The sequence below is a fragment of the Schistocerca serialis genome, chromosome 3, assembly GCF_023864345.2.
Source record: "Schistocerca serialis cubense isolate TAMUIC-IGC-003099 chromosome 3, iqSchSeri2.2, whole genome shotgun sequence".
Taxonomy (NCBI): domain Eukaryota; kingdom Metazoa; phylum Arthropoda; class Insecta; order Orthoptera; family Acrididae; genus Schistocerca; species Schistocerca serialis.
This window is the reverse complement of record NC_064640.1, coordinates 380,323,572-380,351,502: the sequence shown is the minus strand read 5'-3', so window position 1 is coordinate 380,351,502 and position 27,931 is coordinate 380,323,572.

Here is a 27,931-nt window from a genome sequence, read left to right as displayed (position 1 = left end):
CTTCATAAAATGGTGCCAGTATATAGAGACAACGCATCAAAAAAGAATTACACGCAAGAAGTTTGAACGGCTTCCAAACGTCGTATAGATGTCTGTGATGGAGGAAGAAACTGATTTCACAAGTGTTCTTTGTCAGATAGTGAGAGAGGAAGTTCAGAAGGCACTTGGATTGCACGGCGAGCAAAAAACCGAGAAGTTTCAAGAGGTCATAAGGGAGGAAGTGGAACAGACATTGAACCCAATCTCTCGTCCTTCGTTTCCTTTTAAAACGGTGAAAAAGTCGAGACCCAGGATAAATTACGTTCCTACAATGCCACATGAGTAATCTGTTTGGGCACCAAGGAAAACTGGCGTCTGGAGGACTCAGGATAACCAACCAGTATGTTTCCACTGCGGACGACCGGGACATGTGGTGCACTATTGTCGAGAAAGGCGGCGGTTATTTGGTGACGCCCGAGCCAGAAGACAGCAGACCGATCTCAGCCGACGCCAACTCCGGGACGACGAAGATGAACAAGAAGATGTGGGTGCAGGACGACGCAGGTCACCATCGCCGCAAGCTAGCCGTTGGAGAGGACGCTCCCGAACACGCCGATCAAGGTCTCCGTCGCCGTTTAGAAGCTCCAGCCGATCACGTAGCCGCCGCAAACTGGAAAACTAAAGGTTGCGACCTTCCTTGGAGGTGAGGCCGCCGAACAGAAAAATCCTCCACCGTCGATCACTACAAAAATGATAGGAAACTACGTCGATATTCTCATGGATGGCCGACCAGCTCAAGCTCTTGTGGACTGTGGAGCATCATATTCAGTCATTTCGGAGAAGTACTGTCGCCAGTTGCAGAAAACCGTATTCGTCAACAGCAGAACATCTCTTCTGAAGGTGGCTAATGGGAAATATGTAAAACCTACAGGAAGATGTGTCATTCATGTGGGTATAAGTGGCCATACACAACCCTTAAAATTCATCGTCTTACAAGAGTGTAGTCATGATGTCATTCTCGGATGGGAGTTTCTGAAAGCTTCTCAGGCAATTACAGATTGTGGTCGCTCGAAGATTATGCTATATGAGATGAGATACTGTGGACAGGAAGATGAGCATCCGAGTGTGTGGAGACTGTGTGTGCTGGATGAAGTGATCATTAATGCAGTCAGTGCTAGAAAGGTAACTGTCATGTGTCACGCCATGCATCAACCCATGGATCTTGTAGTGGAATGTAAGAGAAGCATACCACTGAAGAATAAAATGGCTCTGAGCACTATGGGACTCAACATCTGTGGTCATAAGTCCCCTAGAACTTAGAACTACTTAAACCTAACTAACCTAAGGACATCACACACATCCATGCCCGAGGCAGGATTCGAACCTGCGACCGTAGCGGTCACGCGGTTCCAGACTGAAGCGCCTTTAACCGCACGGCCACACCGGCTGGCCCCACTGAAGAATAACTTGGTCATCACAGCCTCTGTCGTCTCATTTAAGAACGGATTCGGTGAATTGTGGATAGTTAACTGTCGCCGAGACCCGCAGATCCTTCCCCGACGCATGTGCGTAGCAAGCGCTCAGCCGTTAATTGCCGAACAGCTGAGCGTCGTAGAAACCTCCTATGCCGAGTCTGTGGGCGAAATTGGCACTACCACTACGGGACAAGATCTTCTAGCTCGACTATCACCAGATCTCACTAAGGAATAACAGAAGAAGCTATTTGCCATTCTTCAAGAGTTCTCTGAATGCTTCAATCCACAGGTGAAGAGCAAATTAGACAAATCGACTGTGAAGCACCGGATTAGCACTAGAGACCATCAACCAATAAGCCAGAGAGAGTATCGTGTGTCAGCAATGGAACGTCGAATAATTCGCACAGACACGTGCACCACCACTGGGGGCCGAACCGCACAATAACCGTGGGTTTGGTGTGGGGCAGCGGTGGGGTGAGTGGACTGCTGTAGCCTGTTGTGGGATTGTGTACCATTGAGAGCTCGAGTGGGGACGAAGCTTCTCCATCGTTTCTAGGTCCCCAGTTCCATACAATACAATACAATACATTGGCATTACCAGACTGCTGGCTAATATACAGTATACAACCACAGAATGGATCATCTATTCGACCCTGTGCAAGAGTGTTTACGTGTATCAGACACCAACAAATAGTGTTTACAATGTGCTCCACGCGACTCTGTACCAACTGCGTCAATGTGGCGTCAGTTAACACATAACTTACAGAAAAACTGTTGTGTTTAATAACATTCTGCAGTTTGTGTACTGGGGTAATAACAATATCCAAAATTGACAGGAGTACAAGTAAGTCTTTCAGATACTCGAGACTGAGAAAAGCTCATCAGCTATGTTCTGTCTGCATACAGTTTTAATTATCTACCTATAAACTACGTGGGGGTCTTAACTCTGATACCTATAAAGACGATATAAGTATTATACAGAGGTGTTATGTTAAAGCAGGAGAAACTTATTTTTCTCTGTCTAGAACACTGTTCTCCACAGTACCGTCCGATATAGAATGGGGAATGGACGACACGAGCAACGTCATTCCACGAGTCCTAGGAAAAAGAGTAAATGTATCACACAGATTTAAGCCATTCCCAATTAAGAAAATTATACTTTTAAGTACAATTAACTTGTTATGCACACGGAAAAGGAAGCTGGAAATGGAGGACATCGAACTAAAGAAAGGAAAACTGGAGCATATGTAGGAGAACACAGGAAGATGTGGAACGCTTTAACAATATGGTTCAAATGGCTCTGAGCACTATGGGACTCAACTGCTGTGGTCATAAGTCCCCTAGAACTTAGAACTACTTAAACCTAACTAACCTAAGGACATCACACACAGCCATGCCCGAGGCAGGATTCGAACCTGCGACCGTAGCGGTCACGCGGATCCAAACTGACGCGCTTAGAACCGCACGGCCACACCGGCCGGCGCTTTAACAATAGCGTCATGGAGGAGATAAGAGTAAAAATTAAAATCCCCAACTTCTCTCGCCTACAGACTACAGGAAGGAACAAAGTTAATATATAAAGGCATAAAAGAAGTATTTTACATGAAGAAAATTGTATACGTACCAGAATTCGAGAATATACCTTCTCTGTATTTGTCATATTACTGGATGGAGAAAGAAATAGATGATTCAGATGCGGATTTAAGCTATAACTTAAAAATTAAAGTGAACATTATTAAAACTCCACCTAACAAAAATAAGGACCTGTATATGTAAAAGTTAATAAAGATATTGTACAAGAATATTTTCCTGCCTTATTCGCTAACCTACCAAAAATGCGAAGAAATTTCCTATATACAATGATCTATGTGGATGTATTTCGGATGGGGGAAGTGTGTGGTTGGATGACCTTGAAAGGTACTTGAAACAGGTAGTAGAAAGCATAGCGACCCCGTTTCGTACCTGTATGAAAGACATCTCCATAGGATCCAACGCAATTATGTGGTTGATTGCAAATTGCAGACACCATTTGTACCAGGAAGTGTAACACTAAAGATATGAAAAGCCAGTATATTGGTCATAGGATTTTGTGCATTTCTTAAGACCTCACTCTAGCTTTGTATTTTTTAAGTGATTTCGCCGGCCGATGTGGCCGTGCGGTTCTAGGCGCTTCAGTCTGGAACCGCGTGACAGCTACGGTCGCAGGTTCGAATCCTGCCTCGGGCATGGATGTGTGTGATGTCCTTCGGTTAGTTAGGTTTAAGTAGTTCTAAGTTCTAGGGGACTGATGACCACAGATGTTAAGTCTCATTATGCTCAGAGCCATTTGAACCATTTTTTTAAAGTGATTTCTCACGTAGCACGCCATCCACTGCATGTGATCATTCTCAATCGACCATCATCCTCCCTCGCCTATAGCCCAGTGGATATATCGCAGAACCTCTGTTACAATGTCTACATGGAATCGAGGGAGAATGCGTTGCAAATACTGTTTGTTAGCATGGAAAATATGGCAGTAGCAAGAGGGAGTTGCAAATATCGGCATAATACCATGTTCCTCAGCCGAATCACTTTCTAAATTCGTGATAAGGGTGATTTTATTAGGAGCTTACACCGTTGGCGATGTGCACCCAAACTTTCGATCTGTTAATGTACACTCCGTGATCACCGTCTATAGTCAGTGTCACTGTATTTGTGTGGAAGACCACTTCATTCAGGAGCAATACGATACCTCGATTTATAAAGCATATATAGTTTTTAACATGGATATCATTAGCGATACTTGTTTGTGCATGTAGAACTGAGACCACTTTTTATACAGGGTGACAGTAACATAGTCGATGCGATCGTGTTTTTACCTTCTAGTCGTTTATAAGACGGTTATGTCTCTCTTCCAAAGACACACTGGTACCACTCGCAAGAAAAACAAATGAGGCATGTCCATCCATCGCTGATTTTCGCTCAATATTGTTTGGTGCCACCAGAATTCAGTTATCGGCGAAGTATTATACTTAGTAGGAGATGTGTGATAGATATCCTGTGATTGGCAGGCTTATAAAGTTCGTGTTGGGATGTAAAGTTACTGTGGTCATTGTTCCAACATGTGCAAACAAGTTAATATGTCCGGTCGTAAGGGAGATATAGATTTGACATGAAAGATAGCGATTTCAGCGCACCGATAGCCATAAGGTGCATGATGGATTTTACGTGGCAAATTATGTCCAGTCACAAGAGGGATATACAGGGTAATTTTTTCCACCGTTTACGAACCCTAGGGATTGATCGATGAGATGGTACGGAATAAAAAAGGTCTAATGAACTTATGTCCGGAAACGCATGGTTTTCATGCTAGAGACCATTTATTCAGTCATACTCTGTTACAGACACAGCGGTCTAATACGCACTGTGCCATGCAGCTACAGTTACATTATGTATGGTTTCCTCCTAGACGTTATTACTGTTCCTCATACATCATGCCCTTGCGCCTTTTCCTGCCATAGTAATTGTAAGTAGCCTGTTTATATGTTGGCAGCGCTATAGACTGTGTTAATATCGCTGACAGAGTTCTGCGCCTTCCGCAAGATTTGGATGGACTAGCAGTCAGCGAGTGGATAGAGAAGTGTATGGCCATGATTTTCTTACTGGAGACTCTGTGTTAGTAGCACATGCATTGTAAAGTGAGACACAAGGAAATGTATGATGACGTACGTTTGATTGGTAATGTTTGGGCAGTGGAATTATTGACAACTATATAATTTTTGGAACTGAATGTCACATGAATAAGGTAAAATTTTCTAAATACATTGTTTTCTCTTCAACAAAATCTTTCTTTTGCTAACCATATGCCTCCTAGTAGTTAGAGTCTATAGTAGTTAGAATATTTTTATTTAGCTGGCTGTAGTTGTTGCTTGTTGTAATTGCTGTAGTGCGTGTTATGAAGATTTTCTGTGAGGTAAGTGAATTATAAAATTTAAAAAAAATGGGGTTTCCACTATCGGGACTCGCCATTGAAATGAGTTTAGGCGATTAACAGATTTGGAAGTAGTTTCATATTTCTTTAATTTCATATTTTTTGGATTTTTATTATTGTTAGGATTTCTTGCAATTCAGGGCCATTCTTTTGTGTTAATTATTGGAATCCATGTTGTCACTGTATTGCAGTCACATTGCGCTGGGTTTGTATACTGTGGGTAATAAATGAATATGTTAAGTTTGAGTTATCTCTGTCAGGGAAAATTCTTTAGGTCAGTGTTTAAATGCTAAAAATAATTAAAGACTTAGTTTTATAATCAGAAACGTTGTGTCCAATTCACTTCTCTTGCAGACTCACCTTATAGTGGATGTAATACAGCGTTGTACACAGTGGTTCCATATTAGTATCGAGAGCTTACCGACACGGTGCTTACTAATGGAAAGGCAAATGGCAACGAGCGGCAGGCAGCAAGGTTGTATCAGGAGACCTATTCCCGCCGACAACAACCACAACATTAAGTGTTTGCAACAGTGTTTCCTGTCTGAAATGGTTCAAATGGATCTGAGCAATGTGGGACTTAGCTTCTGAGGTCATCAGTCCCCTAGAACTTAGAACTACTTAAACCTAACGAGCCTAAGGACATCACAAACATCCATGCCCGAGGCAGGATTCCAGACCGTAGCGCCTAGAACCGCTCGGCCACCCCTGCCGGCCGTTTGTCAGAGACAGTGTTGTTTCAGAAAGTAGGAAATCATTAAAGACGTACCCGAAATGTTCGGACAATAGACTTGGAGGAGAATGTGATTAACACTGTGGTAGGCGACCGCCGTGTCAGTACCAGGCAGTTGGCCCGCCAGTCCACACGGTTACCCAACGGTGTGGAACATTCTCCATGACAATTATTACTACCCTTATCACTTATAGCGAGTGCAGGGCTTACTAGCGACAGACCTCCCACATAAGGCAAAAACGATCGCAGGATTTGTGTCATCCATCCTATTCACAGATGAGGCCACCTTTACACGGAACAGTATCTTCAGTTTTCGTGACGGTAAACTGTGGGATAGCATGTGGAACCCCCTGGTATGGTGATAGCGAATCATCAGCGGCTGGAATGTGTGGGCAGGGATAATTGGCGACCGTATTTTGGGACGAGTCTTCCTTCCACATCGCGTAACAAGCTGGAACTACCAGCGTTTTTTGTGCGTGACTTTGCCTTCCCTGCTGGACGAAGTGCCACTGATGATTCAAAGGGTTATGTGGCTGCTACATGATAGTGCTCCAGCCCACTTCGCTGTTAACATCCGGACATATTTCAAACGTGTCTTCCCTGGCCGATGGATCGGACGAGGGCGTCCAGTGGCATGCCTACTCCTTCACTGGTTATGGGGCCAACTCAAAAGTGTCGTGTATGTAGAGACCATTCCAAATGTGGGGACACTGTCGCAGTGCATTCATGCTGTCTTTGACACTGTTCAGATGCAGCCTACCCGATCTGAAAGTGAGACAGAACATGCTGCGGTGCATACACGCATGCGTTGAGGCACATGGAAACCATTTTCAATACATACTGTAACTGTGGCTGCATGGTACAGTTCGTATTAGACCACAGTCTCTGTAACAATATATGATTGAATAAATGGTCTCTAGCATGAAAACTATGCATTTCCACACAAACGTTCATTGGACATTTTTTGTACCGTATCCTCTCGCCAATCAGTCCCTAGAGTTTGTACATGGTCGAAAAACTCATCCTGTAGATATTGACATTTCCAGAGCCACACCCATCAGGAGGAGGTATTTCCAATACATCGCCCATTGTCAAATGTCATCAAATTGGGGCTACAATCGTAATACACTCCTGGAAATGGAAAAAAGAACACATTGACACCGGTGTGTCAGACCCACCATACTTGCTCCGGACACTGCGAGAGGGCTGTACAAGCAATGATCACACGCACGGCACAGCGGACACACCAGGAACCGCGGTGTTGGCTGTCGAATGGCGCTAGCTGCGCAGCATTTGTGCACCGCCGCCGTCAGTGTCAGCCAGTTTGCCGTGGCATACGGAGCTCCATCGCAGTCTTTAACACTGGTAGCATGCCGCGACAGCGTGGACGTGAACCGTATGTGCAGTTGACGGACTTTGAGCGAGGGCGTATAGTGGGCATGCGGGAGGCCGGGTGGACGTACCGCCGAATTGCTCAACACGTGGGGCGTGAGGTCTCCACAGTACATCGATGTTGTCGCCAGTGGTCGGCGGAAGGTGCACGTGCCCGTCGACCTGGGACCGGACCGCAGCGACGCACTGATGCACGCCAAGACCGTAGGATCCTACGCAGTGCTGTAGGGGACCGCACCGCCACTTCCCAGCAAATTTGGGACACTGTTGCTCCTGGGGTATCGGCGAGGACCATTCGCAACCGTCTCCATGAAGCTGGGCTACGGTCCCGCACACCGTTAGGCCGTCTTCCGCTCACGCCCCAACATCGTGCAGCCCGCCTCCAGTGGTGTCGCGACAGGCGTGAATGGAGGGACGAATGGAGACGTGTCGTCTTCAGCGATGAGAGTCGCTTCTGCCTTGGTGCCAATGATGGTCGTATGCGTGTTTGGCGCCGTGCAGGTGAGCGCCACAATCAGGACTGCATACGACCGAGGCACACAGGGCCAACACCCGGCATCATGGTGTGGGGAGCGATCTCCTACACTGGCCGTACACCACTGGTGATCGTCGAGGGGACACTGAATAGTGCACGGTACATCCAAACCGTCGTCGAACCCATCGTTCTACCATTCCTAGACCGGCAAGGGAACTTGCTGTTCCAACAGGACAATGCACGTCCGCATGTATCCCGTGCCACCCAACGTGCTCTAGAAGGTGTAAGTCAACTACCCTGGCCAGCAAGATCTCCGGATCTGTCCCCCATTGAGCATGTTTGGGACTGGATGAAGCGTCGTCTCAAGCGGTCTGCACGTCCAGCACGAACGCTGGTCCAACTGAGGCGACAGGTGGAAATGGCATGGCAAGCCGTTCCACAGGACTACATCCAGCATCTCTACGATCGTCTCCATGGGAGAATAGCAGCCTGCATTGCTGCGAAAGGTGGATATACATTGTACTAGTGCCGACATTGTGCATGCTCTGTTGCCTGTGTCTATGTGCCTGTGGGTCTGTCAGTGTGATCATGTGATGTATCTGACCCCAGGAATGTGTCAATAAAGTATCCCCTTCCTGGGACAATGAATTCACGGTGTTCTTATTTCAATTTCCAGGAGTGTATTTAATTGTAATTACAGTGATAAATCTGTGGCTGGCTTCCTAGGACGACACCGTCTGGCGTACGGTGCGCGTGGCCGAGGTAGCCTGTAGCCTGAACGAATGGGCATTGCCGGCTTAAGGCTCTCACGAGTGGCAGGTACAAGGAAAACTTCCACTTGGCTGGCTAGTCGGTTCTTGCCCTCAGCTGTAGAGGCAAGTCCCGGCAGCGGCACCCTCTGGATAGCTAAATAGTGAACTAATACTCAGGATGCGTTGGGCTGTCTGTGTGTTCACATGTGTTGCATGTATTCTCCGTCAAAAATTGAGCCATTCAGTATCGATCAATGCAAAGTGCTTGCGCTGGACATAGTGATAACATCTGAATTCCTACCACTCCTATCATCCCCGGATGCCCTCCGTGGCTGGGGGTGGTGCACTCTGACATGCACACATGTCCATGACTGCGGCTGCAGTCGCAACAGCAGTTTTCTCTGACCTCTGAGGAATGATGCTGCCAATGGCGGTGTATGAGGGAATTGGCATGCTGCATGTGGACATTGGGACATGAGCGTGTAGCATGTGCAAGTGTTTCAGTGCTCTGACATCTAGCCATGACAACTACTACTACTACGGATTGGATCATGGTTTAAGTGTGTCCTGTTTCGTCCTTATCAACAGAACACAGTGGACTCTGTCTTTCAGTGCTATTTGTTGTTGTTGTCTCTATCCTATGATGCAGTAGGCTCTTCCTCCTCCATCCAAATGTAGCAGAGAGAACCAGTTTAGGAATTCTATAGCGCTTTAAAACCCCAACTGAAACGTCAAATTCTCGATTGATCAATTTTTTGTTTCTCATAGGGGTAGTATGAGCACGCACCTGTCCAGCCACTCCCGCAAATTGTTTAAGAACATAGCATGCAATTGAGCTGAAATCTGAAGTTTTCAGCTGCCTCCAACGTAATGGACTTCCTACCAAGTAACCTAACTGTGTCAGTATCCACCAATAAGAAGCAAGGGAAAATAAATCCGAAAGGGGGAAGAGTAGGGTTTGGAAACTGGGCAATTGCGGGATCGAATCCTGACAAATATACCAGTCCTAGTACCCACCATTAGGACGCAAGGAAAAAACTGGCTGCAGACAAAGGGTACCGATGTGATTAAATATTCAATCAATCTGATAGAGTGAGGGAATATTTGCAAGACATCCACAGCTGACTGCGGTGGGCGGGGGGGGGGGGGGGGGGTTATCAGGTACCTACTAATTTGTTCAGGACAAAGGCTGGTTTAGTGAGGCACATGTCATGTCAGATGCTACGTACTTCTTCCTGAATGTCTTTGTTCCATCTGCTACAGGTTTCCATAGCAGTGGAAGTGTGAGAACAAAGAGGGATGTATGGACCACCAACGCCAGGTCTGCATAAGCAGTGATATGGACAGGGTTAGAGGCTGGAAGGGAGGAGGGTTGGGGGGGGGGGGACACCTCAGTCTGCATGTGTTTGCATACATTGGTTCACACAAGCAGGAAGCATCCATTTGAGAGAGAGAGAGAGAGAAAGAGAGAGAGGGCGAAAGAGAGAGGGCGGGGGAGGGCGTGTATTTTGACAGAAATTTCTGAGGTATCAATATTAAAGTGTTGCCAACACATCCAGTCTGCGCACCGCAAGAGGCAGCAGCCGTGTGGAGCAGTTGACAGCAGTAGCGGGCCTTGAGCGGGCGTAGCGGAGCCTGCACGTGTGGGAATTCACAAAGTGGCTAGCCCAGTGAAGCAATTGCAATGCCCTGCAGTCGGTGGGAAAGCTTTTTAACAGTGTGCGGTGATTTATGTTGGCAGTGCTCCTTGTGTGATCGGAATAAAAAAGCGATCGATTTTATTACTTCTTTTCGATGTATTTTACAAGATTTGCATCTTTCCAAACAGCAGAGAATGATGAGCAGGAGAGGTCCAACCATATTAAGAGTTCTCTATGTAATGCTATACTACGATGACACTGAGCTCAATGGTTCGCAGGTCCACCTATCATCAAACTTCAGATGACAGTACCATAAGAAATCGATGGAGAATTTTCCTCCACAAATACATATATAATTGTCTGTGGTGTAAGACTCAATCATGCTACTATAGACCAACGCAACTAACACCGGTCTCCATCACAAATGATAGTATAGTACATACAGTAATGGTACCTTTGCGACGTTTACTGTGGGCTATTGGCTATAGGTGCAGTTATGTATAGAAGAACTGCCCTACTATGAAAGGCTGTACAAAACTTTTGAATGAATCTTCTCCATCACATTTGGTATACTTCGCAAACTTGACCAGCAAAAGAAAACCAAGCGTGTTGTTGAAGGTTTTGGTTCTGCATTCATCAGAAAATACTTGATGATCCTGTGGAAGTATGTGATAAATATGTCCGACAATTAGCTCACTGCACATCTGCGATATTTCCGAAGGATGTGCTGTGCTACCATCTATCTCCGATCGCAAACGTGCGACACTTTCAGTCGAACTTTTATCTTAGAAATACTGAGTGACTAAAATCTTAACAGCACATCTCCATCTCAGTGCTTTCACTATCATAAACAAGACAATACCATAGATCTACTTACATGAGTTCTATCCATAAAGCACCGATATTCGTCTTGCTTATGATGACATTGACCTCAGTGGATCATAGGTCCACATGATACTAAACCCCAGAAGACAATGCAATAATGAATCACTGCTTGAAATCGCCTGAATGCGAGATCGCAGCCTGTTTATAGGAAAGATATGGTAAGTTTTCTGTTCCTACAGACCGATATAGTACTGCTCTATTGATTTTGCTTTAACCTGTGGGTTTCAGGACTTTTGGATGGCGCTAAATCTTCAGCAGGTTCCCTTTGTTTGTTTCGCACTTCACCTTGTGTGCATGCGTCGGATTCAGTAGGAAGCGTTATATTTCACTCAAGAAAGAAGAAATATGTTATACCGGTTCACAAATTGCTCTTTTCAGTCACTTTCAACCTGTCAGTGGTTTGTGAAATCTATGAAATACAGACTCGTGACATTTTATTGGGTGCGAAGATAGATGGACCAACACGCTAGTAAGTAGGCATTTCCATTTTTCAAAAACTATTATAGAGTTGATGCATATTACTATGGGTCTATATTGCTTACATCGACAGACCGAGGGATTTTGTCTCTGTCAATTTTGACTTTAAAATGTAGACCCAAGTAGTGCTGGATGGTGTTATATCATTACCAAGTTAGAATTGTGGGTTCTGACTCGCGTTCAGTGCAGCTATGAAAAACGAAGAAACACATTTCTCTGCCGACCCATTCTCTGACTTTTCTACGATACTGTGTGAACCATCATCGAGTTGATGCACACTACCATTAGCGCTGACGCCTGTGCAATTTTCGAATACATCTTATGACATTTCTGGAGACAGAATACCAACATGAATTCCGTAAACATTGACTGTGTGGAACTCAGCTCGCTCTGCTCGTCCACGAGACCCAGAAGATGGTAGATCCTGTGTCCTTGACTTCTGTTGAGCGTCCAGCACAGTTCCGAGATGTCACCACATTAACATGACGTCTAGATGAACACCTGTGTCTAACAAAAATATGTGTTGAACTCTGTTTCCTAATCGTTGTGGTTTTGTATCTGTAGCAGAATTGGGACCGTCTTAATGTGATAATTCAATGGATAGTACCGCACCATGTTAGAGCTATACCTACTAAATTCCACCTGTTCTGCTATCTGTGTAGCTCCCCATGAAATTTTTCCACTAACGTCCATTCTCAGCCTTTCCGAAGCTATTATGAATTCTGTCTGAATGACTGAAAAAACCAAAATCACTGAACCGGAATCTATTGGAAATTTCGTAAACATATGGTGCGAGATACCCCCAGAGAACCTATCAAAGAGCGGAGTCATACAGAATCGACGAGTAATACGAGATAGAACAGCTCATGTCTAAAGAGACCGCGTGTGCTGCTGCTGCCTTGCGATGTGCACTTGGGTGGTGATGTGTTTCGCCTAGCCGACGTATCATTATGGAACTCCATCTCGTGATTCACTTGAACGCTGATGGATCTCTCTTCAGCTGCCTATCGTTGTGCCAGAGGCCAGCGGTACATGTTATAGACAGATCATCTATGTTTACGCCGGTTTTGACGGCTACAATTCGACTTGTAAATAAGTATAATTTTTTCTGATTGTCAACAAGCTTGATTTTTGGATGGGACAACGTCCTCAACGAAGGATAATGCTCCAGAAATAAATTAGTAACTTTCTAATCCCAAGGATCTGATCAAGATTTTTGGGAGGTTTTCCTTCGTTGTAAGGCCTGTGCTGGAAACGGAAAGCCTCATCCATTTATTCCCAACTTGGGTACCCCAACTCCCCCGCTATCTGCTTGTCTGATACTTCCTGAATAGAACCATGACTCTTTAGTGGGCCAATCTCAAACAACCTACTCCACTCCTTGACATGGTAAATGAAAAGAATAAAACAAATAGAGCACCTGGGGTGGTGGACTATTAACATAACTTGCATCATAGCAGTCACCCTTCCACCCCCCCCCCCCCAACATAATGTTTTTGGAGAATTTTACAAGTATAGAACCGGAACCTATTTTTTTCCCCTTCGAGGATATTTGTATGAGTTTTCCGAGAGGACAAACATGCATCACACAGTGTTTTGTATTTCCTTGCAGAATATATGCATGTATGGGTTATGGGTCACTTTATATCTCCCCACCATTTTAACATGGGCTGCGACTGCAGAGTCGTCGAAAATAAGATACTAGTGGTTAGTACTGGAAAGACCACATGGCATTTTGAATTTCCTGCCACATTACAGTTGATGTAGGCAAGGTTTTGGGGGCAGTAGAGGCGATGGGCTCGGCAATGTGGTCCAGTACTGGTATCAGCTGAACGGTGGACTAGGTTCTGTGGCTACATGGCTGACGTCTGTCGACATGCTACCACTGTGCAGTGACAGACCTTGCCAGCTAATGGCCCAATGGCCCTCTCTGACTGCTATGTTGGTGCAGCCCAATCCTGCCATTACAATTAGTGTGCTACTGTGGAAGGATGGGTGCTGCAGATTTCTCATCTGGTAAGGCAATTATGAACCTGGCCACTCCAGGAAGGGGGCTCTCCCTGGCGTGGTATTTCTATATAAAGACGCAGTTGTTACTATCCTATTCCCAGCTGATGTTTAAGCACAGCACAGGTGGACTTAATCTTAGGACAAGTGTACCCAACCTTACACTGATAGTTGTTTAAGCTGTGATGTAATAGGGGTGGGTAAACTGTTTCTTAGAACAACTGAACTTCAGCAGGTGGTATGTATCGTCAGGGGAAAGCCCAGTGGCCATCTTGAATTCTGTGATTAGAACAAATGACCTTGTGGCGCCGATAAGGTCGACACCAGAATCGATATGCGTTCGTCTTTGGACTCTGAGCATCGTATTTGGACTCTGAGCATTGTCTTTGGGCTGTTCCGTCATGTTCAGTTCTTTGTGAGCCTTGCATGTGTTTAGGTGGATAAATGAACTACTGCTAAATGGGTGTTGTTTGGTGTAACCAACCCTAACGATCCCCTCAACCTAAATACCATGACTGCAGGTTCATGCATGTCTGAGTGAATAATAGCTTGGGAAAGCACGTTTACGTACCTGCAGGGTCAGAATGGCATTTCTGCCTAACAGACAGGTTTGGAATTTCAGAAGAAACACAGCTTTTGTCCTGAAACAGATGCAGGGGGGGGGGGGGGGGGAGGAGAAGGATGACCTAGGGAGACAATGGTCTTTGTCCCAGAACCCCAGGCTCAGACTGTCATCATTTATCTAACATGCAGGCATGGGCCTGCATGGAAAACAAACATCATTTGTCTTGGGAGAAAACCCAGGAAATTTGGCAACCATGCAGGCTGGGCCAGTATCCTTGGTCTCTAATCTTGAATTCCAGCATGACCAAGTACCATCTTGAATTTTTGAATTTCCCACCCATTTATACCTACGACAACAGTGCTTCCACAGTGACATCATAAGAGTGGGGGAAAACCCTGCAGCACAACTGCCCTATTTTTTAATTTGCTGCCAATTTTTGAATTTCCCACGAAAATTTGAGTTACCTGCCATTTTATACATAGCCTACCTATCTACCTACTCACCTACTAATGTCTGTCATTGGTGTATATTGGGATGTGGGACATTGGCAGTCCATTCTTCCAGCAGGATGAGTGTATGATGTAAATTGTGCTGTTTTGTCTTGAGACTGTGTGGGGTTTATGGTGGTGGTAGTCTAATACATACAGTCATGGTACTTCTGCTATGTTAACTGTGTGCTATTGGCTATACAGTGAAGCACTTATGCTAGAAGAATTGCCCTACGCTGTACAAAACTTCTAAAGGAATCTTCTCTGTCACATCTGGTGTACTTTGCAAACTCGACCAGCAAAAGAATTCCAAAGGAAGCGTGTTATTGAAGGGATTACACATGTATTCAATAGAAAAGATTTAGAAATCATGTGGAAATATATTATGTATATGGCTGCTAATTAGCTCACTGCACATCTTCTGCAATACTTCCGAATGGATGTACTGTGCTACCATCTATCTTCGATTGCAAATGTGCGACACTTCAATCATAATTTTATCTTAGAAATATCGAGTGACCGAAATCGCAAACAGTACTTTTCTATCTCAGTGCTTCCACTGTCATAACCAAGACAATACCAAAGATCTACTCTCGCGATGTCTATCCATGAAGTATCTATGATCAGGTTTCTGATGATGACGTTGAGCTCAAGAACTCACAGGACCACATGATGTAAATCCCACAAGACAGCACCATAAGAGATCCACTGGTGATGTTGAATGTCCTCTTTACAACGCAAAATGCTTGTAATTCATGTGTAGAATAGCTTAGAATCACCTAGGTTGCTTTCTGCTTATAGCAGGGATGACTGGAGTTTAACGCACAGTTATAAATGTCAAATTAACGTATTATTCCAAGATAAAGACTTTCATGACGCTTCTGCTAAATTACAAACCTCACAAAAGCGATTACATGTATTCTCGAAGCCTTGATATAACAGACTGTGAAGTACATCTAATATCACTGCTAGTCGTTTCCTTTCCTAGTTCATTCGCAGATGGCACAAAGGGAGAACAGTTATGTGCCTTGATGCATTAGGTCTTCTCTGTCAAGTAACTTTCAAGAAGCTAAGAGCCATGAACCTGCACAGCATGTGCATTGTAATATGGGTTGCTCAATCCATGGCAGACATTTCTTAAACTGCTCTTCGATGATGATGTCAAGTATTTATTGGAACATGAAGTTTGTGTTGCTAACTTGTGGTTGGTGTCCTATACAGTTCCAAGATGTCACCACATCATAAAATACGAAGTATCGTGTCGGATTTATAGTGGAAATGAGGATTCCTAGCAAATAGCATTTTGTCCTTAGCGGTAATTTTGGTGCTATATTCACTGTTTTCAGCTCAAAATTCAGTGTCGTTATAATAAATAAAGATCTTTTCACCTCCCTCTCCAAAAAAAAAAAAAAAAATCATTGATCTTGCCAAAAGCAATTCTTCTTGATATCGTTGCTCTCAGGTGCACATTGGGGTGCTCTCTATATGAGGCACTCCTGCGTTCTCTGCGATTTGAGTGCAGAACTATGTAGTCTTCCACGGCATAGTAGTGTACTTCATGTATGTGAGCGGCCGCTGCCCATGCAGCGTCTGTAGTTTTACTATACGCTGCGGGCAGATTTATTCAAGGCAGAAGTGGGTTGCGGTTTTGATAACGCCGAACGTATATCAGCACGACCATATCTGGTTGCGGTGTCAGTTCAGTCAGGTTGGAGCCCTGACAGTGTTTATTTGCGAGTACGTGTGCGTCGTTCATACCAGTCTCGAGTTCTGCTCAGCATTGCAAGCCGTAATATCTAAGTCGACCTTGATTAGCCATTTGCCTTCTAGGTTGCCGTTGTTTTCAAGTCTCCCGGACTAACTGGGGTTTATAGACGACAGGAAATAAGGTAATTGTTGGGGCCTGGCTGCATCACCATCCAACGGGCCTCCCACCACAAGTCACCAGTAGCCTCTGACATGATACTGATTCATGAGAGTCTTGTCCACAGCCCTGCATATGGGATTGATCTTCCACTTCTACCTCACTGTCTGGCGACTCCCATGGCCACCTTATCATAGACCTCTCACCTGCCGACTGCCATGCCATATCAGAACCAAACACTGATGCAAACAACCACCACCAGGACACAGCACTGAGTGCTGTTTTGTCTACACCATCTCAATGGCCCAGCAGGCCTTTTGAGAATTCCATCCCTGTTGATCTCCCCCAAGGCCAAATTCTCAAATGGTCATCTGCTTGCTTCCATTGCAGTGGCAGTGGTATGGATTCGGATGACTCACAACCAGGGGAAGAAGTGCCTGTTGGTGCCTGGGGCCAGGGAATGGATCCCCCTCACGATCCCACTTCTCAGAATACACTGTCAACCCCACCAAAGAAGGAGATGATGCCTTGTATCGTGGTTTACAATCCTATGAATTACATTAAACTTAACACTGAACTGCAACGCCAGAAGGACATGCTTGACATCCAGGAAGGCTACCTCACAGCCCTCTACGTTTTGAAATCGAGAGCCATGAATTACCAAACTCATCAGGCTTCTGACGACAGAAAAACAAAAATTATAATAAAAGGCCTTCGAAGTGAAGTTCCAGAAATGGACTTCAGTGATGACCTGCTCTGTCTCAACTTCAAGAGTCCTTTGGTCCATCAGTACAAGAGGGACCCTGAGACCTGGAACTTAATCCCTTTACCAACCCAAATTATCTTTCTTATTAGGAGAGAAGATGTCGAACATATATACTAAATCAGGTATATTCTATGCACCAAGGTGTGTATTGAATCTTATCAAGGCCATGAAGGACCATCCATTTGCCATAAGCATCAACGTTTGCAATGCACTGGTAATTACTGCTCACTGCCATTGCAGTGTGCTAAGTGCACCAGTCTGCATGCATCAGAGGACTGCCAACTCCTGGCCTTGGGAAAATCCATATGCGACCCCAGCAGCTGGTTTTCTGGAAGGGTTGTCCAATATACCAGAAGGCAATAAAGTTTTCCCACTCTCCAGAAACGAAATCGAGAATGAGTTGGCCATCCTCAACACCATGGGACCACGCCCATTTTCCCTATCTTATGGGGTCAATCTCACAATCATCAAACTGCTGCAGATGCTACGGCACTCAACATATGTATAGCACGAGGATCTCCACCTTCCCCCCTCCCATTCAGCTAAGTCCCCTATGACAACCTTTGCTGCTGCAGCTTGGTCTCCTTCTGCTGATCTGTCTCTTGTGACGAATAGCAACGCCCACCAGACAAATGGTTCAAATGGCTCTAAGCACTATGGGACTTAACATCTGAGGTAATCAGTCCGCTAGACTTAGAACGACTTAAACCTAAATAACCTAAAGACATCACACACATCCATGCCCGAGGCAGGATTCAAACCTGCCACCATAGAAGCAGCGCGGTTTTGGACTGAAGCGCCTAGAACTGCTCCGTCACAGCGGCCATCCCCCACCAGACAGAAAGATCATCTGCTGCCTTCTCACACTCACTTATTGAAGTGCCCCAAGCCTCCATTGCAACAGCTTCTCCACCTGCCACATCGTCCACCCATCTTAGCTGTAGGGTCGAAGATATCCTCCAATGGCGGAGCCAGATGCTTTATTATAGGGTGATAAGAGATATCCTCAAGGTTGTCTCCCTGTTCACGTAGCCCAGCATCAGGGCAATCATTCTGAAACAGTTCAGAAAATCCTTCAGTCAGACGACAAGCTCACAAAAGTTATCGTCCTGGCTGAAGGGCTCAGCCAGATATTGTTATTGTGGCGAATGGTCCATCAAACAACCACCAGCCCCCTCAGGATCTAGTCATCTGTATTATTAATGCCAATGCCATTAAACAGATGAAGACTGAACTGAATACCTTCCTCTGTGACCATCATGTGGATATTTTACTTGTTATGGAAACACACCTCTACCTGATGGGTGGTTTTCATCTACAGAAATTCGTTTTCTGTCACACAGACTGGCTCCATTGCAAAGGTGGAGGTACAGAAGAGTTCCTATATAATGCACTCTTCCACAGTCAAGAGGCTATCCAACCACTGGAACATATAGAGGCTACAGCAGTCACTGCCTCTACCAACTTTGGATCTATCACTTTAGGTGCAGCGTATTTGAGCCCTAACCAGCCGCTTCTTGAAATGGACCTCTGCTGGTTGACATCTTTTGACATACTCTGGTTTGGAGCAGACCTAGCTTGGTATTCTCGCCTCACTAATTCCACAGCCAGACTCCTTCTCGAATTGGAAGGTACTCTGGCACTGTCCACTATGGCCCCCACAATCCTACACATATACCAGTCTATTCTAGCTATGAGCCACATGTTCTGGATGTGGCCATTTTCAAGAACATCGTGGTGCAGTTTTCATTGGGAACGCTCCATGAACTGGCATCAGCCCATGAACCCAATGATCCTGCACCTTACCAATGTCACACTCTCCTTCTACGTTCATTGTACCATGGTTATCATGGACTGAGACAGATTTGCCAGTTTTCTTGACAGCACCACCCAGCAAAGCCTCGAACTGATGACCCCTGCCAATCTTGTTAATGCTGTTCATCACTTAACCACAAAAATCCAGAAATCAATGAAGACCTCAATTTTCGTTGTACCTCATACTTTAACGCCACTGGATGACTTGCATCCTCTATTGTGCGAAATGAAAATCCATAACAACTGCTACCACCAGCAGTATAAGCAGTTTTGTGACCCTCAGGACAAGCAGTGCATGAAGCATCTCCAACGTGAATTTTGTCACTGCCTTGCTGATTTGAAAATGGAACAAAATGATGCCAAGATGTCCACCTTTCTCCTCCAACACAAGTCGGGATGGATTGTTGTCTGAGCCATTAGGCAAACCATGCTAAGAACCAAACATCCCATCCACACAGTTGGATGGCTTAATTTATGATGACCTCCATGTGGTGGAAACTCTGGTAGATGCATTTGATCCCCAGAATCAACTGCTCATCCAGGACCTCACTCCTCATGAACTCCTGGGTGGACACAATATTCTGACAGCCACTGCCACTTTCAGAAACAGACCACATCTTACTGCCCCTCACCTTACGCCCCCAGTAGAAGTCCAATAGATCATCCAATGGAAGTGTGGACAATCAGCTCCTCGATTGGATGGCATCTTAAAGAAACACCTCCGCTGGCTTTTGAGCAAGCCTCTGGTCTCATTTACCAGAATTCTGAGCTGCTGTCTCATGACTGGATTTTTCCCTCCACAGTGAAAGATGGCAAGACTTAAAGCAATCGCCAAGTCATCGAAGGATCCTATGGCCCCTATGGACAACAGGCTCTTCAACCACTTGAATACCTTGGCGAAGGTCCTGGAATCTTTGATCCTCCACTGGATTTCCCAGCCTCTGGCTGTGGCTGGGACAATCTGTCCAGAACAGTTCGGGTTCACTGTATACCTGTCAGCCAAACTGATTCTCAGGATTATAGAACACGATCTGCAGAATACTTAAAACAGGATTTGGTTTTGTATACAAAATACTGATACAGATGACAATCCCAAACATCTATATTGAGATCGTGGAAGATTTCCTCCACTACAGCATCTTCCTGCTTACTCACAAGGGAACCTCCCCGTCGCACCCCCCTCAGATTTAGTTATAAGTTGGCACAGTGGATAGGCCTTGAAAAACTGAACACAGATCAATCGAGAAAACAGGAAGAAGGTGTGTGGAACTATGAAAAAATAAGTAAAATATACAGTTTGAGTAGTCCACACGCAAGATAGGCAACATCAAGGATAGCGCGATCTTAGGAGCGCAGTGGTCCCGTGGTTAGCGTGAGCAGCTGCGGAACGAAAGGTCCTTGGTTCAAGTCCTGCCTCCAGTGAAAAGTTTAATATTTTGTTTTCAGTTTATGTGACAAACTCTTATGTTTTCATCACTTTTTTGGGAGTGATTATCACATCCACAAGAAAACCTAAATCGGGCAAGGTAGAAGAATCTTTTTACCCATTTGCCAAGTGTACAAGGTAGGTGGGTCGACAACATATTCCTGTCATGTGACGCACATGCCTTCACCAGTGTCGTATAGAATATATCAGACGTGTTTTCCTGTGGAGGAAACGGTTGACCTATGACCTTGCGATCAAATGTTTTCGGTTCCCATTGGAGACGCACGTCCTTTCGTCTACTAATCGCACGGTTTTGCGGTGCGGTCGCAAAACACAGACACTAAACTTATTACAGTGAACAGAGATTTCAATGAACGAATGGACAGATCATAACTTTGCGAAAATAAGAAATTAAAATTTTAACTCGAGGGTGGACTTGATCCGTTGACCTCTCGTTCCACAGCTGCTCACGCTAACCACGGGCCCACGGCACTCGTGGACTCAGATTATCCTAGATGTTACCTATCTTGCGCATAGACAACTCAGTTTGTATATTTTGCTTATTTTTTCATAGTTCCATACAACTTCTTCCTGTTTTCTCGATTGATTTGTGTTCAGTTTTTCAAGGCCTATCCACTGTGCCAACTTATAACTAAATCTGAGGGGGGTGCGATGGGGAGGTTCCCTTGTCAGTGAGGAAAACGCTGGAGCATACGACACATGCCGATGTGTACTTCTCAGGGCTTTGTGTTGTCTCCCATCCTCTTTAACATTTATGGTAATAATACACCAGTCATCCCACACTGCCATCTGACACAACACACTGGAGATACGGCGTTCTATACGGCCAGCTGCAACACTGACCAGCTCATTGCTCATTTCCAAAGGCAGGTGGAACAATATTGACCTCAATTCCACGAAAACTACTTCAGTCTACTTTCCCAAACGGCTCCCAGTCCTCCGCCACATCACTACTGCAGGCGTCTCATTTCCATGGTCCCCAGATAACAAATGTCTAGGAGTCTAGATGGATAACAAACTGCTCTTCCACCGACATGTGAAGTGCATCATCCAAAAGGTACTGAAACTGACAAAGACATTGCACTCGTTCCTCATCAGGAGGGACCTGAACTTGGTATCTAAGTTCCAACTGTACTGTATGGTTGTCCATCCTTCTCTCACCTATGGCTCCATGGCGTGAGCCACGATTAGTTCCTCCATGATGCAGACCCTTCAGCGCCTGCAGAATAAGCTACTTCAGTGAGCCAGCATGCCCCTCCACTCATAAGGATTGTTACCTTGTACAAGGAGACAAACATGGTCCCTTTAAAGACGATCATTCGAGACAAGGCGAGGTGACTATATCACAAAGTGGGTGTCCTCCACAACACAGTCAATGGTTTGCAACAAATTGGCATCATGATTCCCTGGCACTGGCACTGCCACTCTGTTCCACTTACAATCCTCGAGGACTCGGATTCGGACCATGAGTAACGATAAACCTGGTAGAGCCACTCATAACAAATGTCAGTTTTGGTACGGCCACTCATAATGTGAAACGTTTGGTACAGCCAGCACTATACTATGAATGTAATTGTGTAACATCTTACCGACAGAATTGAACTCCCACCATTAGGGTGTGGTACGAGACTTCAAGTCCCACGGTCACAACTTCAATGTGCAATACAGTGATGTCATTGTAATATACGAAAGTTTTACTACTACACGAGGACAGTTCGACCGCTGCTAAACTGATGACGCTGTATCGCAACATCTGACCAAAGAGAAAAGAGGTCACACTGCGAGTCTGGCTCAGGCTGCTGGAGAAGCAACTGCTGTGAACGGTTCATGACTCTAAGCACTATGGGACTTAACATCTGAGGTCATCAGTCCCTAGACTTAGAACTACTTGAACCTAACTAGCCTAAGGACATCATACACATCCATGCCCAAGGCAGGATTCGAACTTGCGACCGTAGCAGCAGCACCTAGAACCGCTCGGTCACAGCGGTCGGCTGAACGGTTCACAGAGATGCGTCTTTGTAGGAGAACCAGTGCTCTCGCGCGACTGTTTACTGTTTATAAAACGACTTACAATAGTACTTTCATCACTGGGGCAGCTTACACTTCAAAGAATGGAGTGAAGCTGAAAAGCACTGGTTCAAAGGCCGTTGTTGACTGTCTTTGGGTATCTGTTGGTGGTATTTTGAATTTTGCCATCTCAAAGGATGCTGATTTCAGTAAAGGTTCTGGATGGCTTGCAGTGGCTCTTTTTGCCTTGAAGGTATTGAAACTATTCGTGGCCTCGTAAGTTTTAATAATCACGTCGTCATTACTTACTGTACTTTTGATGTTGGTGAAATTTACAATAGGGATATTGTTAGCTCTTACTTATGTTCTATGATTCCTAGCGCTCGAGGTACGGGCGTCAGCGCAGGTGTGACCCCACGATCTTCACCATAGGTATGTCTTGGTGTGACAGAAATTTCGACTACTGAATTATCACGTTAAGTACCTATGCAGAGGCCAAATAATTGTGGTACAGATGTGTCCAGTGCTCTGTTTGGAATCATGATGCATGAACTGGAGAATAAATTCCCCAGGACTATGTTTATGGTGACTCAGTTCAGAAGTGTGTGGATGTTTATTTTGCGAAACATTTATGCTAAACTTTACAGAACCTATTGAGAAAAAGGAAGCAAGTTCGATATACACTGAGGTGACAAAAGTCATGTGATAGCGATACGCATGTATACAGATGGCAGTCGTGTAGAGTACACTAGGTATAAAAGGGCAGTGCATTGGCAGAGCCGTCAGTTGTACTCAGGTGATTGGTGTGAAAAGGTTTATGACGTAATTATGGCCGCACGACGGGAAATAACAGACTAAACGCAGATTGATAGTTGAAACTAGATGCACGGGATATTCTGTTTCGCAAATCGTTAGGGAATTCAATGTTCCCAAATGTATAGTGTCAAGAGTGTGCAGAGGATACCAAATTTCAGGCATTACCTCTGACCACGCACAACGCAATGGCCGACGGCCTTCACTTAACGACCGGTAACAGCAGCGTTTGCATAGCGTTTTCAGTGCTAACAGACAAGCAACACTGCGTGAAACAGCCGCAGAAATCAATGTGGGACGTACAACGAAAGTATCCTTTAGGACAATGAGGCGAAATTTTGCGTTAATGGGCTATGGCAGCAGACGACCGACGCAAGCGCCTTTGCTAACAGCGCAACACCGTCTGCAGCACCTCTCCTGGATCCTAGACGACTGGAAAGCCGTGGCCTGGTCAGATGAGTCACGATTTAAGTTGGTAAAAGCTGATGGTAGGGTTCTAGTGTGGCACAGATCACCCCCCCACCTCACCCGAAGCCGTGGACCCCAGTTGTCAAAAAGGGACTATGCAAGCTGGTGTTGGCTCCATAATAGTGTGGACTGTGTTTACATGGAATGGAGTGGGTCTCTGGTCCAACTGAATTGACTGTAATAGGTTATGTTCGGCGACCTGGAGACCACTTGCAGCCATTCAGGTACATCATGTTACCAAACAACGGTGGAATTTTTATGGATTACAATGCGCCATGTCACAGAGCCACAACTGATTTGGCACCAGCATCGCCCGACCTGAATCTCATCAAACATTTATGAGACCTGACTGAAAGATCAGCTCATGCTCAAAGTCCTGCAGCAGGAACAGTTTCGCAATTATCGATGGCTGTAGGGGCAGCATGGCTCAGTACCGGTATTCCTGCAAGGGACTTCAAACGACTTGTTGAGCCCATGCCATGTCGAGTGCTGCAGTATACTGCGCAAGTTTAGAGCCAACACGATATTAGGAGGTATCACATAACTTTTGTGATCACAGTGTAATTTATAGCACTCGGCGTGAAATTTTGGAAATAAGAGTCTAGAATTGATCATGCTAGCGTCTTCCATCCTATTCCCTTTATAATACACAACAGAGCCCTACTTCACATGAGCTAGGAAGAGACTGAAACAGTTTTTCGGGTGTATGTGCAGGCGTTCTTTTCGGAGGCGTTATTGAGAACTATTATATATTAAATTGATACAGTCGACAGCTGTACACAAATTGACCAACAACATCGACGCAGGAGGGAATAACACAGCTCGACACAAACCTCCTTCATGCATCCAACACAAAACAAAGCCAAATCCCGCAATTTTGTACTTAAATCGATGAAAATCTTGTTGACAGAATTTAATTTTGCGTCATACCGCTACACTTTCGTCTAGGCTATACATTGTGAGCCTTACAGGCTGTCTATGTCGTTCGATATCTATTTGTCCTGCACTCTAAAACTGATAGTACTAGCGGCTGCCTTTACATAACAAGTCATTACTGACGGGTGTGTGTGTGTGTGTTGTAGGATAGAACAGGGCAGGATCAGAATACAGCACGAATAACTGCAATGTTCAGCTCGCAAGTGTTGATACTGTTAATGGATTACACTGTGTAAGAACCATCCAAGGACAGTGAAAATATGCATCACTGGATCAATGACGTCAGAATCGAAGAAGGCGATGCAAGGTGGCTGATCTGGAATACTGGTTCTGTGACGATGGAATCCAAGACTTGGAATACTGTCACTGTGTCTATGGTGTAAAAATCCAGGTCAGATCTGTCGGGCTATTTATAACAGTGCAGAGTTCTGGCACACTGGTCTCTCAAAGATGTATGGTCACTATTATTGCTTCTCCTATCTCTAAGTTTGTATCTCTCCACTTTAAATCTTAGATAGTGGGAAAGGAAAGGCCCCTCTACCTCGTGCTGGCTCATTTCCAGCACCCCAAGTTGACTTGGGCTATGTTCCAACAACCCTTCACATCCTCTGCTGACAATATAGTTTAAACAATTTACTCCTCCACACCAGCTACCATAACTTCAAATTGCGAGAAAATTCACTTACGTTAAGTTTAAGGTGATGGGAAGTCTGCTGGTTGTCAAACTGCAGAACAGTCATCCTAAATTTAAAAATGATTAGCCCACTGTTGCTGTAAAAACATCAAAAAAATATTTCAAGAATAAATCCAAGGTACAAAAACTACAAATTATTTCTTCATTTTCATCTCTTTTTCTTGAAAATGTGATAAAAAAATGAAAAATCTCGGTAAAACTTGTAATAATTTTTCGCTTCTCTCACTCATTTAGTTCTTCAAAATTTATTATAATACTTTTCAATATAAATGTAAATCTTCAGTGCTTTGGAAGTGTTAGAATAATTTTAACAATAAATATATTTTAAAAGAAAAATCGAAGATAATATCTGATAAATCTCTGAAAAGTTTAATTATCATATAGGTGATCTATACTGACAATTGTGATGAGGTAATTTTTTAAAATTAGAGTGACATTATGAGTTTAACAGATGGTGATAATAGCTAGGAATGCAGCTTAGGAATCAAAGAACATATAATTGATTTATTTTTTACTGGAGGACATAAATACATTAAATGTGAAATTTATAAGTATCAGAAATACACTAAGTGTAAGCTTTAACAAAGTATTATTTATTATGTCCATATGGTGATGTATGCATTTTATTTTCCTAAACATATATTTTATCATGAAGTGGACTTAATGTTCTCTTGTTAATTTTAATAGCAAAAAATACTTGTTTATTTCTTGATATCAGATTAATTGTTCCATATTTTTAAACAAACACTCTTTAATAGTCTTGTAAACTTATTTGATTTTTACAACATATTTCTCAATTCCTTTCGATCTTTCCTCCTTTAAATCACTATAAGCATACAATTTTCATCTCAAACAACAAAATTCTTGTATCATTTCTCCATTTTCCCCAATACTTCTTATTTCTTTATTTGTGGAATATTGTGTACATTACAGTTAGGATAATCACTTGTATCGAATTTACCAAGAATTTCTTTCACATCTTCATAAAAACCTTCTGTTTATATATTATATATTATAAATCCTTCTGTTTATACAGGGTGTTACAAAAAGGTACGGCCAAACTTTCAGGAAACATTCCTCACACACAAAGAAAGAAAATACGTTACGTAGACATGTGTCCGCAAACGCTTCGTTTCTATTGTGGTGTCATCGCCAGACACCACACTTGCTAGGTGGTAGCTTTAAATCGGCCGCGGTCCATTAGTACATGTCGGACCCGCGTGTCGCCACTGTCAGTGATCGCAGACCGAGCGCCACCACACGGCAGGTCTCGAGAGACTCACTAGCACTCGCCCCAGTTGTACGGACGACTTAGCTAGCGATGCAACACTGACGAAGCCTCGTTTATTTGCAGAGAAGATAGTTAGAATAGCCTTCAGCTAAGTCAATGGCGCCATAGCAATTGATAGTTATCGTATGAAGCATGTCTCATCAAGAACGATGTATACAAATGATGGATTAAAGTTAAGTATTCCAGCAGCTACGTACTTTTCTTTATAGCATTCATTACGTATCCTGTTTCAGACCTCACGCCATCCTGCATGAGCTTATAGCGTGCATTTCGGCCTTCCCTAGCTATATAACATCTATGTTAGAGCTCATTTTATTACGTCTCTTCAAATCACATTAATCATGACTTCAAACACTTTGTTACAGGAAATGTTCAAAATGTCCTCCATTAGCGAGGATACATGCATCCACCCTCCGTCGCATGCACTGATGCAGCCCTAGAGAATGGCGTATTGTATCACAGCCGTCCACAATACGAGCACGAAGAGTCTCTACATTTGGTACCAGGGTTGCGTAGACAAGAGCTTTTAAATGCCCCCATAAATTAAAGTCAAGAGAGTTGAGGTCAGGAGAGCGTGGAGGCCATGGAATTGGTCTGCCTCTACCAATCCATTGGTCACCGAATCTGTTGTTGAGAAGCGTACAAACACTTCGACTGAAATGTGCAGGAGCTTCATCATGCATGAACCACATGTTGTGTCATACTTGTAAAGGCGCATGTTCTAGCAGCACAGGTAGAGTATCCCGTATGAAATCATGATAATGTGCTCCATTGAGTGTAGGTGGAAGAACATGGAGCCCAATCAAGACATCACCAACAATGCCTGCCCAAACGTTCACAGAAAATCTGTGTTGATAACGTGATTGCACAATTGCGTGCGGATTCTCGTCAGCCCACACATGTTGGTTGTGAAAATTTACAATTTGATCACGTTGGAATGAAGCCTCATCCATAAAGAGAACATTTGCACTGAAATGAGGATTGACACA